General features: G+C 41.4%; 1 protein-coding gene across 1 annotated transcript in view; it reads right to left on the reverse strand.

The window, feature by feature from the left end:
• HELQ (helicase, POLQ like) overlaps positions 1-14,047 on the reverse strand; it is a 1,104,576-nt gene that overhangs the window by 264,709 nt on the left and 825,820 nt on the right. The window lies entirely within an intron of this gene.

Consider the following 14,047-nt stretch of genomic DNA (forward strand, 5'->3'; position numbering starts at 1 on the left):
TTCTGATGCACTCCCTTCCTTAGCATTTGCATTCTCATTATGTCTCCAGCTTGTACATCCATTAGCCTTCTGAAGCTTCTGTCATAATAGTATGTCTATCTCTTTTGATGTCTGAATAATATAGATACAGCATTAACTTGCCTTTTAACCTTCTGCTCATTGACAGCGCAGCAGGTGAGTGGCTAAGTACTTGCAATGAAGTATCTCTGTATAACAAAACTATGAAGTGACAGCCCTCATAGCTGCTACTACTACTATCCTTCCCTGTAAAAGTTCTCAGTCTTTGGATAATAGCTATACTCACTTTTCCACGGAATGGAAGTAGTGTGAATGGAAGTTATATGAATGAATTTCCACTCATGCACAAGTTTTCTGAATTTCTGACTTTAGTCTTGTGGGCCATTGTCAGTTATGTTTCCAGAATACATACCTTAAAGCACTAACATATTTATATTTGTTGCATCCATCAATTTGATGATTTCAGGTAAATTACAAACTGCACATATGAGATATACAATTCTTTGAAATAATACAAATCAGTACCAAGTGTGCTCCACAGACAATCCAGTACTTGCGCTACATATTCTCGCTTCTCTTCTACTGGAATACTGTTAAGGTTTGAACAGCATATGGTACAACTCTGTATTACTTGTTTTACTTATTGAGTTGGCATTCCTGTCCAGTACATTATACTCATGGTCTTTCTTTGCATTTTACTATTCCCAGACAACAGTAATCAATCTTCTTAAGAATGTATGTTCTCATTTGTTCAGGAACTAGTATTTTGTCACTTTTGATGACTAAACCTCGAATCTAACTCATTTCTCGCTTGGAAGAAAAACAAGACTGAATTTCATTTCTTACTGATTATTTCTGCTCAGGCTATGCTTTGGCTATAACTTTTACGGTAACTGCATTTTAAGTCAGTGTCAGCACACTTCCAGAATCATTTTTTTTTCCTTGTGTCATTAACTAGATGATTACCGAAATAATACCTAATTATTACTCTAGCAGCTCAGCATGCATCTTTGTTAAGCTTGTTCTACTTAGCATATACGCTATGTGAGCTTTTTGGTCTGTAAATCACTTCATATCACATTTTTGTTGATTAACATCCCCTGCAATCTCTGGGGAACCTTACACAAAGACTTCATGACTATATTTTGCAAGAGTGTTATGTACAGTCTGTTTCCACCTGAACTTCTTTATTGTACATGCAGTCACATAATTTCTCATATTTATTCACTACTGCTAACCATTCTTTTTCTTTCGAAGCTCACCTCTTTCTGCATCTTTAAATGAGCTTGTTCCACAGGCAAACAGTCTATTCTCTTGTTAAGTTACAGCTCTGAATGGCATGTACTTGCAACACAACTGGCTTATTAATATCACAGTATTTTAATTTTAGTGAATCTCTAGTTTCTTGAGCATTTTGAAAATTCCTTTGTCCATAGCTCCACTTTCAAAGCTCCATCTTGCTTTAAAAGTTTTCTTCATTGCATTGTTACCTCAGACAAAGTAAGAATGAACCCTGCAAGGTACTACATCATTCCTAGAAATCTCTGCTATAACTACTTGTCTTCTAACATAGGCACTTGCATAACTGCTTGATTTTTCTAAGTCAGTATTTGGTCATTCTGACATTAGAATATGAGCCATGTACTACATAGCTGTCACTCTTATTTCATACTTGTTTTTACTTAACTTGAAATTATGCTGCCATAATTTATTCAGTAGGCATATTTATAGTTATGTACTTACCATAACTTGGCATCTGTGTCATCTGTAGTCACCATTCATCACATTAGGGTCTTGGATCCGATATCGGATCCGAGCCGGCATACTTAGAACACAGCTTAGCTCAAGCTCCTCCCCTCCCATAATGCTCTGCTGCCCTACACTCCCTTAGACTGACTTTGCATAAGGAAGGAAGACAGAAAAAGCATAGAAACCAAATAGAGACCCAAACGAACCTCCAAATCCAACCAATCTTCCAGGCAGGGGGCTGGAGGGTGGGAGTGTGATGAATGGTGACTATATGTAACACATATGCCAAGTTATGGTAAGTTGTTGTTGTGTCATTCGGCATTTCCCGGTTAGGGGTTGCCACAGCGGAACTCCGGTCCTCCAATGATTGGCAGTAGATTTTTACATACCGAGTTGCCGGCCCTGACGCACAACCTTCAACGAGGGTACACCCATTGACGCATGTCTCCACACAGAAGACGCTCCAGCTGAGAATCGAACAGCACGTCTTACTGTGAGGCGACAACGCTACCGCAGCACCACCACCGCAGTACATAACTATAAATGTGATGTTATCTAGTCACCATTCCTCACATTAGGGTCAGAGTCCCCAGCTACCTAAATCTTGGGAGGTCTCAAGGAAGGACATGCTGAAGAACTGTGGAGCCAAATGAAGCCCTTCCTCTGCAAATCAAATCCAACTTATAGTGGGAAATAAACGTGTGGGGAGAAGACCACGTTGCTGCTGCACAAATGTCATCTAAAGACTGACGATCTGCAAAGGCAATGGAAGTAGAAACTGCCCTGGTAGAATGAGCCCTCACTGGTGTAGCTAAGGAAATACCTTCTGAAGAATATATAAAGGAAATACATTCTGAAATCCAACAAGAAATTGTGACTTTTGAAATACCCCTGCATTTTCTATTGAAAGAGAAAGCAACAAACAGTTGGTCTGAATGCTTAAATTCTCATGTTCGATGTAAATAAAAGTGAAGTTGACAATGAACGTCCAGTGTATGCAGAATATATTCCCCTTTATTGGAATAGTTAGGGAAAAATACTGGTAAGTGAATACATTAGTTGAGATTCGCTGGTAAGCCACTTTAGGCATGAAAGATGCATCAGGTTTTAGAGACACTCTGTCCTTGTGGAAAATTAAACAGGATGTGTAAGCCCTTGGACCGATAGCCTAGTACCTACCTACGAACCTATGGCTTGACAGAAAGAGCTTGTAACTCAGAAATTCTCTTTGCCAAAGTAATTGCCACAAAAAGGCAGTCTTCCAGGAGAGAAATCTAATATCGCATGAAGCCGCTGGTTCAAAGGGAGGTTTTGTTAAAGCCTGTAGTACCAAAGTCAAATCCCATGGGGGAGAAGGATTCTTAACAGGAGGCCTTAATAGAAAAACACCTTTTAAAAAGGCCTTAGAGAGGCATGCAGAAAAGTCTGAATCACCCTCAAGGTGAAAATTCGAAATCGCTGCCAACTGTACCTTGATAGTGGAAAAACTAGCTCCTTCCTTAAAGAGAGAGGTCAAGAAGTATTTCGGGAATAGGGGGCAGAAAAGGGGTCTAAATTCTTATTCTTTGCCCAAACTGAAAACCTCTTCCATTTACTGGAATAAACTTTTCTGGCAGAAGACCTCTGGGAAGCAAGAATAAAGAGATTACTCTTTCATGGGTGAAGCTAGCCTGGACTTAGCCAAAATCACTGGAAGTGGACATACCAAGCTGTCAGATGTAGGGTCTGGAGATTCGGGAGCGGTAGGAGAGAAGGATGAGATAGCAGATCCAGAATTGGCTCGAGCACCCAGGGTGGATGCCTCAAATGAGACCGTAAAAGGGGGAACCACACCTGTTGAGGCCAAAAGGGGGCAATGAGGATCAGTTGACTCTTGAAGCATCTGGCTTTCTGAAGTACTCTGGGAATTAGGGGTAATGGAGGAAAGGCATACAGGAAACCCAGAGGTCAATCGTGGGTGAGCGCGTCCCTGGGGGGATTCCCCCACTAGGGGGATCAATGCAAAGAAGTTGTTGCATTTGTGGCTGAGAGGAGATGCAAACAAATTGCAGCTCAGATAACCCCACCAATGGAAGATCTGTTGGGCCACCACTGGATTCAGGGACCACTCATGATGAATCAATATAGCTCTGTTTTATTTGTCCACCAACAAGTTGGATGCTCCGGGAATGTGCGTTGCAATGAGAAAGCGCCACATGGTCATCGCCCACTCTCAAACCCTCATGGCCTCGCGACACAGCAGATAAGAACATGTGCCCCCTTGCTTGTTTATATACCACACAACAGCCATGTTGTCTGAAAGAACTGCAATCGTCTTGTCAGGAAGGCAGGCTTGAAAGGTTTGCAAAGATAAGAGGACTGCTCTCATCTCCAGAATGCTGATGTGCAGTTTGGTCACTGAGGGTGAACAAGTCTCTTGGACCCTCTATCCCTGGAAATGCCCCATCGCCACCCCAGGAGGGAAGCGTCCGAGGTGACTGTCACCACAAGAGTAGGAGGAATGAAAGGCCTGCCTGCTAGGAGATCCAGAGATTGGATCCACCACAAAAGATGCTTGTGAAACACCGGGGTGAGCCGAATGGGAAAGGACAGGGGATGCAGCCACGCTGACCACTGAAATGCAAGGGTCCACAGAAGGACCCTCATAAGGTACCGAGCCATCAGAAACAAATAAATTGCTGCTGCCATCGATCCTAGAGCCCTAAGAATGAGTGAGGCTGGAGAACAGGTTAGCTCCAGCAAGGTCTGAACTTGGTTGGGAATAAAAGACACCCTTTGAGGAGGTAAGGCTGCGACCTGAGAGGTGGTATCCAACAGAGTGCCTATGAATTCCAGTTTTTGTGTTGGAGTCAAGGAGGATTTCGTAATGTTCACTGTGATCGCCAGGCGATGGAACAGGGAGATAATGTAGTGAATATTGTCCAGCAGTTGATGCTTGGTGGTGGTTGTCAGGAACCAATTGTCCAAATACGGAAAAACTTGGATTCCCTGCAGCAGGAGATGAGCTGCTAACACCGCCATGCATTTGGTGAACACCCGGGAGGCTGAGGTGAGAACAAAGGGCACGGCCCGAAACTGGAAATGACTGACTCCCAAGCGAAAGCAGGGAAACCTCCTGGACTGTTGATCCATCTTTACATGGTAGTACATGTCCTGGAGGTCCAGTGAGCACATCCAGTCATTGCTGTGCAACAGAGGCACAATCGAATGCACAGTGACCATCCAAAACTTCGACTTCTGCATGAACTGGTTCATTTGACTGAGATCCAAAATAGGACGTATGCCACCTGTTTTCTTTGGAACCAAATAGAAACAGGAACAAGTTCCGAATCTTCTCTGTCCTGCAGGGACCTTTTGGATGGCTCGTTTTTGAAGAAGGCTTACGACCTCCTGTCAGGCTGCCTCTTCCTGATTGGATGGCATGTCTGGAAGATAACTGTATTTTGGGGGAATTTCCAAAAAGGGAATGCAATAACCCCTGGATATAATTGCTAGCACCCACTAATCATTTGTAATACTTGCAGAGGCTAATGGGTGCAGCGATAACTGACCCCCGACTGCCTCCAGGGATTGACAGCAGGCAACGCCTCAGGGACGTTGTAAAGGTTTCTCAGAGAAAGGCTCCCTGGAACCTTGGTTTTGTAGGGCAACGTTAACCACTGAAAACTCTTCCCCGTCCCCTGGAAGAGGAATCCTCCTGAACATCCTGAAAGGGAGACTGTGCCTTCCTGAACCATATTTTCTTAATCCCCTTCTGGGTCTTGAAATAGGACCTCTGAGGGACAGAAAACCTGATTCCAATGGCCGACAAGGTCTTCCCTTCCTGTTCATTGTGGGTCAAAGTGTCTTTCACAGTGGGATCAAAGAGAGTGGAACCGTCAAAGGGGGTGTTAATAAAGGACGTCTTGAAGGCCTCTTCAAACCCACTCAAGCGGAGCTAGGCATGATGCCTAATAACGATACCTGAGCCCACAGCCTGTGAGGACCCTTCTGCAGCACTGGAAAGGAGTCTCATAGACGAATTCGCAACTGAATGAAGGGTTGATAGCTTTGGAGAAATAGCCTTGAATTCCTCCTGAACCGTGGACCCAGAGAGGGATGAAGACAGTTTTTTTACCAAATCCCTCTGGAGACAGGTAAAATGCACAAGGTAATTTAGTGCTCACAGGCTGAAAGCAGCCAAAGCGAAGACTCACTTTCCAAATCTGTCCATAGCCCTCAACTCACGATTAGGTGGAGGGACAGAAGAACTCTGCTCTGGCAATTCAGTTTTGGTGGTAGCGACCACCACAATAGCATCAACTGGGACCGCTTTGGACCAAAAAGTTCTATCTGTTGGAGGGCTCAAAAACTAGTCCGCTTCATGGGCACTGGCTCCACAGTATCTGGCTCCTTCCAAGCCCTGCTGGTCATAAGATCAATGAGAGGATCAGCGGCGGGGGGGACGGGACACCCAGGAGGTAGATGGCCCCATACTGAAAGCCTCCAGGAATACGGTTTTCTCGGAGGATGGGGTTTGGGTAGACCAACCACCTTTGGCCTTGAGGATCTCAAGTATGTGTCCAAAGGAGACGTCCTCTGGGGGAGATCTTTGGGACCCATCCCCTCATTAGCATCCATATCCTCGGTAAGAGACTCCATAGGGGAGTCGAGATGTCTCCTCTTACAAGTCCTCTTCCTGGGAACTTCCTCTGCTGGGGGTGGTGGGGAAGACTCAGAAGAGGAGGGAATCCCTATGGGGCAGATATCCCCCTGGAGGCTAATTTGGACAGGCTGGCCTGAAGCAGGATGAGACAAGCCGCTCAGAAACTGGGGCTGAGTAGGAGAACCATGTACGGGAGAGGCAGCTCTGATAGCAGAGAAAGATCTTTTGGCAGCCCGGAAGGCGGAAGGACTAGAATAGGTTCCACCCTCCCTCCCACTGATAAAACCCTGGTGGAAGAAATGGTGGACCTCCCCCCAGTCCCGCCACTCCACCGAATGGCAATGGACCAGAACTGTCAAAGGCCGAGGTGCCCAGGGGAAGAGACCGGGCTGAATCCAATCCCATGGACCCCAGCTCAACAGGGCCGGCCAGCCGAGTGGCCTGTCCCAGGGGAACAGAAACAGTGCCAGCCGGCGATCCCATCAGGGAGGGACCTGAACTGGGTCCTAAAGCTCCTCTGGCCTCCAGCCCACTCAACAGTCCCTGAGAATCCAAGCCACTTGGATGAGAAATGATCAAAGGAGGGGTGGGAGATTGGATCCCTGACCTGTGGGTTGGGGAAGCCAGAAGCCCCAAATCCATCTGAGCTATCAGGAAAGGCTTGCATCATCCTGTCCATATCCAAAAGGAGGACACTCCTGGAAGATCGGGAGGAAATGAAAGACCTACTAGGAGAGTCGTGCCTGGAGCTTGAGTGTCTTCTCTTGCATTCCCTAGAACGAGACCTAGCCGGGAGGCAAAGGATCCAAGCGAAGATCCTCCACTACTATTGGCTCCAGCACAACTCTCGAATCCGACTGGATTGGAACTGAGCTCAACAAAGGATCTGAGGAAATATTTCTCAAATTCCTCAGATCCGAAATGGTCAGATCCAAAGGTACGGTAACTCCCCTTGGATCCGAAGGCCTGGAGCCAAGGTCCCTGGATCTGGGGGAAGACATCGAAGTTACCGGATCCGAGGGCTTAGTGTCTGCGCCCTTGGATCCAGGAGTAGACTCCCTGGATGATCTGAGACCCAAACATCTCAGATCCGAAGCTGCCCTGGCTGGAGTTGGATCCGAGGACCTAGGATCCGACAGCCTGGGACGCTTAAAAAACAAAAACAAGCCGTGAACGACCCAAGGCAGTCAAAGAAATTTATTTAAGCGCTTTTCGTCAGCACAATGAGTTGACTTCTTCAGAAACAAAAAACATTGGCAGCATAACCATTATAAAGGCTAACATCCATTTACGTCATAACCAATAATTCAATTAGTACAATTTAAAATATTATGAATTTTAAAAAACTATTTAAAGGCACAATGACCGTTAGTGGTAGCAAACATCACATTTATTTTATTTTTATTTTACATTTGTTGACCGGGCTAGTCTGGCTGGATAGCAAGTCCATTTTCAGCAGAGGCCCGAGGAGAAAAGCTCCACTATCTACTAGTACATTTCAAAATCAAAAAGAATTTTTACAGGAAAAATACATTATTAAAACATTGCAAGGGAGGTATAGAAACAGTAAAGTAACAAGTTTCCACTTTATAAAATAAGAAAGATATAATTATTCAAGTTCATCAAATTTACAGAGAAAGGTATAATACTTAAAGTTTTAATAGAGGAAGGATCAGAAATGGAAGTTGGAGTGGAGAGGTAGGGAGTAGAGGAGTAGAGAGTAATAATTTAGATAATTTAGTCAGGTGTGCTGCAGGAACAGAGCCAGTGGTTTTGGAAGTATAGTTTAATTTTCTGTTTGAAAAGAGGCAAAGATGAAGTCAGAGTTATGTCGGTAGGAAGAAGATTCCAGTTCCTACCTACAGTATTAGTGAAAAGACAGTCACCGGCAAAGTTGTTTGACTTGATTGCTTTGGTCATTAGTTTATGAGCTGGCGTAGGGAGTTGAGATTGTTATAGGGGATTATCAGTTGGGAAAGTATTGGTGTGTGGTCAGGTTGATATAGTATATTATGAGCAATCGAGAGTTGAGGGATAAGCAAGTAGTTTTGGAATTCAAGCCAGCCTAGAAGTTTTAGGTTTAGACAGTGGTGGGTTCTGAAGGGATTACCAGTGGCAAAGCGGGCAATATTATTGTAGCAGGTTGTTAATTTAGTTAGATTGCTTTTTTTAAGATTGGTATAAATAGATGAAGCATATAGAAGTGAAGATAAGAGATGTGATTGGGCTATTTTAGTTCTAGTTGCTGGGGTGAGAAAAGATTTAATTCTATATAGGGATCCTATTTTTCTGTTAACTAATTTGATGGTGTAGTTAATGTGTTGGTTAAAGGAACATGCAAACAGCACAAGTACATAAGTCAAGTCAACTTGTTGATATAAAAAATATAAAAAATATAATAATATATAGTGTATTAAATGTTGCAACAATTAAATAAGCATACAATACTATTAAAATTTCAACAATTTTTAACCCTAGTTGTATTATACTTTTAGTTCATGGTTTGAAGCCTACATATGTCATTGTGTATAAGGTTGAAGCATCAGAGACCCCAAAGTTATTCTAAGTTACATAAAACATGTTCATAGTTGAACACAGTTTATGAAAAATAGTTAAGAAAAATAATAATGTTTATAAATATTTATGTTTAATATCTTTTTATAATTATGTTACAGTAAATAGATGTGATAGTGCATATAGTAATAATAATATATTAAAAAAGAAGAAAACTAATGTTTTCACAACAAATTTCCTTAGGGACATAAGAAAATTGTGTGTGTGATGCTACTATAATGTAAAATACTTAAAATATATGTAGCTTCCCAAATAACACATATACTTGATAAAGTTTTTAATAGTTTGAGTTGTTTATGATGAGTTAGACATACCTAGTGTCATAGATGTCATGATTAGTAGTTTTAATAAGTTTATGATCACATTAGTTAAAACTAGCTAAACCACAAAGTTATACACAAAAACAAGTACCATAAAAATAAGTACCATAAAAAGTGTGTATCAAGTAACCAGACCTTCATCTCTTCAAGCTATTCAATTTTAATAGACTTCCTATTGAACAAGACTCATTCAGTCCTGGGAAGCTATATGCATTCAGTTTCACCTGCCATTTCAGTTCCAATTCTTCCAGTTTCAAATTTCTAGGACCCCCTCTCGGGTCAATTTTAACATGGTCAATTACCATAAATCTAAAACTATGGTCTGGGTAAGCTGCCGTGTGTTTAGCAAGTGCGTTCTCTAATTTCCACTTTCTAATGGCATACAGGTGTTCGTACATCCTTTCACGTAGTCTTCTTTCGGTTTTACCGATATAAAATGCTAAACAGGATGTACACCTGGATAAGTAGGTAATGTGGTTAGTGTTACAATCTGTTCACACTGTTTAAACAAAAAATGTTCTCTAACCAAGTAGTGAAAGAGGAAGTAATTATGGTACCTTTTGGTTTCGGCAGTCCACTCCTAGATGAACCAGAAAGTAGCCTCGGTGCTTCCTGGTGGGAGCCTTCAGGCTCAACGTCTCTGGTAGTCAGTAATGCTTCAATTGTATGTCCCAAATGCCCTATAGGCACACTCTGATTTAAATTAAACACGTTAGAATCCACTCCAATAGTACTGTCACCGTGCGTGACCAAGTTTGGTGTTGTAGTGTAATTAATTACACGTGTAGGTTGCGTTTTATTACTCAAGTTGATGCTAGTATCCGCACCAGGCATACTGACAGCATTGCTGCAACCGCGTTGGTTTACAGCATTAAATGCCTCTGCTCCGTTGTTGACGTGAACCCTTTCAGCTGACACTCTGTCCACACTGAGTTTAGGGAAAGTAAATGTTCCTTCCGTCTCGTTGTTAGTTTGACATCTTACTGACTCTGATAGAGACAGTACAGTTTGTTGTAGACCACGTTGGTCTAAATCTAACTTATCAAGTCTTAGAAAAATGCCATCAAGTTTGGATGCAACAACATCCCAGGAACTACCCATAGACGGAGTAGAATTGACATCCGTTTTATCTCCAGCAGGTGAATTGTTTAACAACACCCCTGGCGTGTCCAGAGGGTTAAATTGACTGTCTGTTCAGCTCACGCCCGTTGCCATATAACTATAAAGCAAGATACAAAACCAGACGTAGAAAACAAAAACAAGCCGTGAACGACCCAAGGCAGTGAAAGAAATTTATTTAAGCGCTTTTCATCAGCACAATGAGCTGACTTCTTCAGAAACAAAAACCACTGGCAGCATAACCATTATAAAGGCTAACATCCATTTACATCATAACCAATAATTCAATTAGTACAATTTAAAATATTATGAATTTTAAAAAACTATTTAAAGGCACAATGACCGTTAGTGGTAGCAAACATCACATCCCTATGAACATGCAAACAGCACAAGTACATGACAGTCAACTTGTTGATATAAAAAATATAAAAAATATAATAATATATAGTGTATTAAATGTTGCAACAATTAAATAAGCATACAATACTATTAAAATTTCAACAATGGGACGCTTGGTCGGGGCCTCCTCAATAGAAGGCTTCTTTCTAGCCCCACGAGGGCCAGCCTTGGCTGGGAAAGCAGTGACCAAGGGCCCTGCTTTGACCAAACCCTTAATTATAAGCTTAATGCAATGGTTGACCAAAGCCCTCAGGTTGAATGCGGAACAAATGCCGCATTCCACTTCGAGGTAATTGCTGCCGAGACAGTAAAGGCACTCCTCGTGTGAGTCGGAAATACGCATTTTCCGCCCAAAAGTGGAGGACCTTTTAAAAACCTAAAAGTTTTTCTGACATGGCCGAACTGTAAGCAAAAACCTGAAGCCAACAAACAAGCCAAGGTTCGAAAGCCTATAAATCAGTCCAAAACACTCACACACACACACTTACTAAAGAACTACTCGCACACCACAAAAAAAACTAGGCCGAAGACAAACCCCAAGGAAAAAAGAACTTAAACAAGGTTAAGATTTGTCTAGGAGGGATAGATAAGAGGGGGAAAACTACCCACTAACACTGAAAATCAAGGAATAACAAGAATGACAAGAAGATTCAATAATCTTTACTAAACACACTTACACTAACAGGAGCTGAGCAATCTGTGTCTGACTGACTGAGCGGAAAATGAGATCTGAGGGAGTGTAGGGCAGCAGAGCATTATGGGAGGGGAGGAGCTTGAGCTAAGCTGTGTTCTGAGTATGCTGGCTTGGATCCAATACCGGATCCAAGACCCTAACTTGAAGAATGGTGATTAGATAACATCAGATCTATTGTGTTCCTTTTGTGGCTGATACTACACTAACTGGTCATCAGTAATGCTTACAACAAATTTTAAGCCTCCAATTACCTTTGCCACAGTTCTTTGAAAAACCTCTGGTACTGATGTAATACCAAACAGAAGTCTAAGGATAACTTGCTTTCCTAATGGCATTAATTGTACACAATTTGGAACTTTCTTCCTTTAGCTTCATTTGACATAAAAGTGAATTTGCATTTAATATTGAAAACAGCATTTGGCATAGCTGAGACTCTTCATCAATGGTAAGCAATGGTTAATGCTCTCTTTAATCACATTATTCAGTTCCAGCAGATCAACACAAACATGGACTTTGTCTAGATTTCTAACATTAGCCATTCTTATTATCCCATTCTCCTGGCTCAACGTGCTTTTTAATTGTACGCACATTTTCCATTTGCTTCATTTCCTGCTTAATTCTACTCTTAACAGCTACTTTGAAGCATGTATTAATGACATAGTACAATGATTTATCTTTAGACAATGGTTTTCCAAGGATATTATGCAGTGGCTCTGTACAGTATTGCAGTTGTGTGGCTGTTGCTGTACACATGCATTCTGATCTTTCACTGTGAAATCGCTTTAACATTCCTAGCTTCCCATAAGCTAAACAACCCACAACATTATGAGAGTTTACTTCTTCAAATGACAAATATGAAAACAAATACTGCACTTCTTATTGTTATAGTCATATAACTAGCTTTAGTCCCAGTGGCTTTACTTGATGCCCTGATAATGTCAATATGAATAAATCATGCAGCTAAATGAACAGTTCTTTTTAAGCTCATAATAATTTCTGAACTAATCTCTAAATACTGTTATTTTGTCTTTCTCATCTTTTAAGAAAACGGTTAAATACCTTTAGGATTTCTTTCACAGCAACAGTTCTTGGCTATTGCACTCGCAGTTCAGAAGAAATTACAATTCTGCAATCAAAGTTTTTAGTTTTTACCTAAATTTCCTTGCAATGAGAAAATGTCTGGTGGCTGCAGTTGGAGCCTTTTCCACTGTAAAATATGCTTTTGTATATACACACACACACACACACACACACACACACACACACACACAGACACACACACAGACACACACACACACCATGTAACACTTAAATGCTTGTCAAAGAAGCTGCATTAACAATGAGACAATGATGAAGAACTTCCATCCTACATGAGGTATTTTATCAGACTGCCTTCGAGAAGGAACAAGAACCATATTACATGCAGCTCCCTGTAGTTATCATTATAATATTTAGTGCTATATAGTCCATATTCTATGAACAGCATCTTAATCACTGACGCATGGAGGGAGGAAAAGAGTTTACAGGGCCTGGTTGACTACAGAAGAAATTAAATATGGAAAGGTGAGACAAAACATTGAGTGATCATAAAGCCAGTGTGACATAGGATAAAATATTCTCACCCAAACGAACTAAGACTTTAGACTTTCTGGTAGCAAGGTAACAAAATTATGTGATCTCAAGATATTGTGTTGAACTGAAAAGCCCACAAGAGAGTCAGAATGAATGTGCCTGATCAGAATCTTGCTGCACTCAGCTGGGCATTTACAGAGAATGTACATTTTTTTGGGAATCACAGAAGTAAAGGCTGGGTGTTTCCAGGCTGCATATATGGCATATTTGTGGCAGCACACATATTACCTCTAAGAAGGCTGACTACTTTGATGAATGGTTCTCTGAATATATGAACCAAGACTCACTGTCCTTCTTTCTGATGTTCACTGGGCATTTTTGTGTATGAGAATAACAGGTCAATCTACAGAGGAATTTTATGAACCTCAGTGTTTCTCTGATACTGTAGTCATCTGGAGAGAAACTGTAAGGGGGAGTTTTGCTTCATTCATACATACATACATACATACATACATTTCAAGCATGGGCATTAATGCCCTTCTAGCCTGCCAATATACCAAAACAGTTGTTCCAATAATGTGTCCAAGCTGTTCTTAAGACTATCTAAACAAATACTTGCTTTAATGTAATTTGGTATTCTATTTAATGCATCAGATACTCTCTCAGAGAAACAATTAGCACACTTCTCATGCCTATAGAATCTTCTATATATGTTGCCTGATGATTCTCTGCTACTTTTTAAGAACCCCAAATGTTCACAGAAGTAGTTGTCTCTAAATTCCCTATAAACCTAAATAAGGTCTCCTGTTAAATATCTGTATGAGACACTGTACAATTTCAGATATTTTAGACTTTCATAATAACTTCAATTTTAACATCCATGGATGCCCTTGGTATATTTCTGCTGTATTCCTTTCAGTTTATTCATACTTGGTTTCTTATAAAGTTTCCATATTG

Source organism: Protopterus annectens, chromosome 17.part0 (genome assembly GCF_019279795.1).
Source record: "Protopterus annectens isolate FY-2018-M chromosome 17.part0, PAN1.0, whole genome shotgun sequence".
NCBI classification, from domain to species: Eukaryota; Metazoa; Chordata; order Ceratodontiformes; family Protopteridae; genus Protopterus; species Protopterus annectens.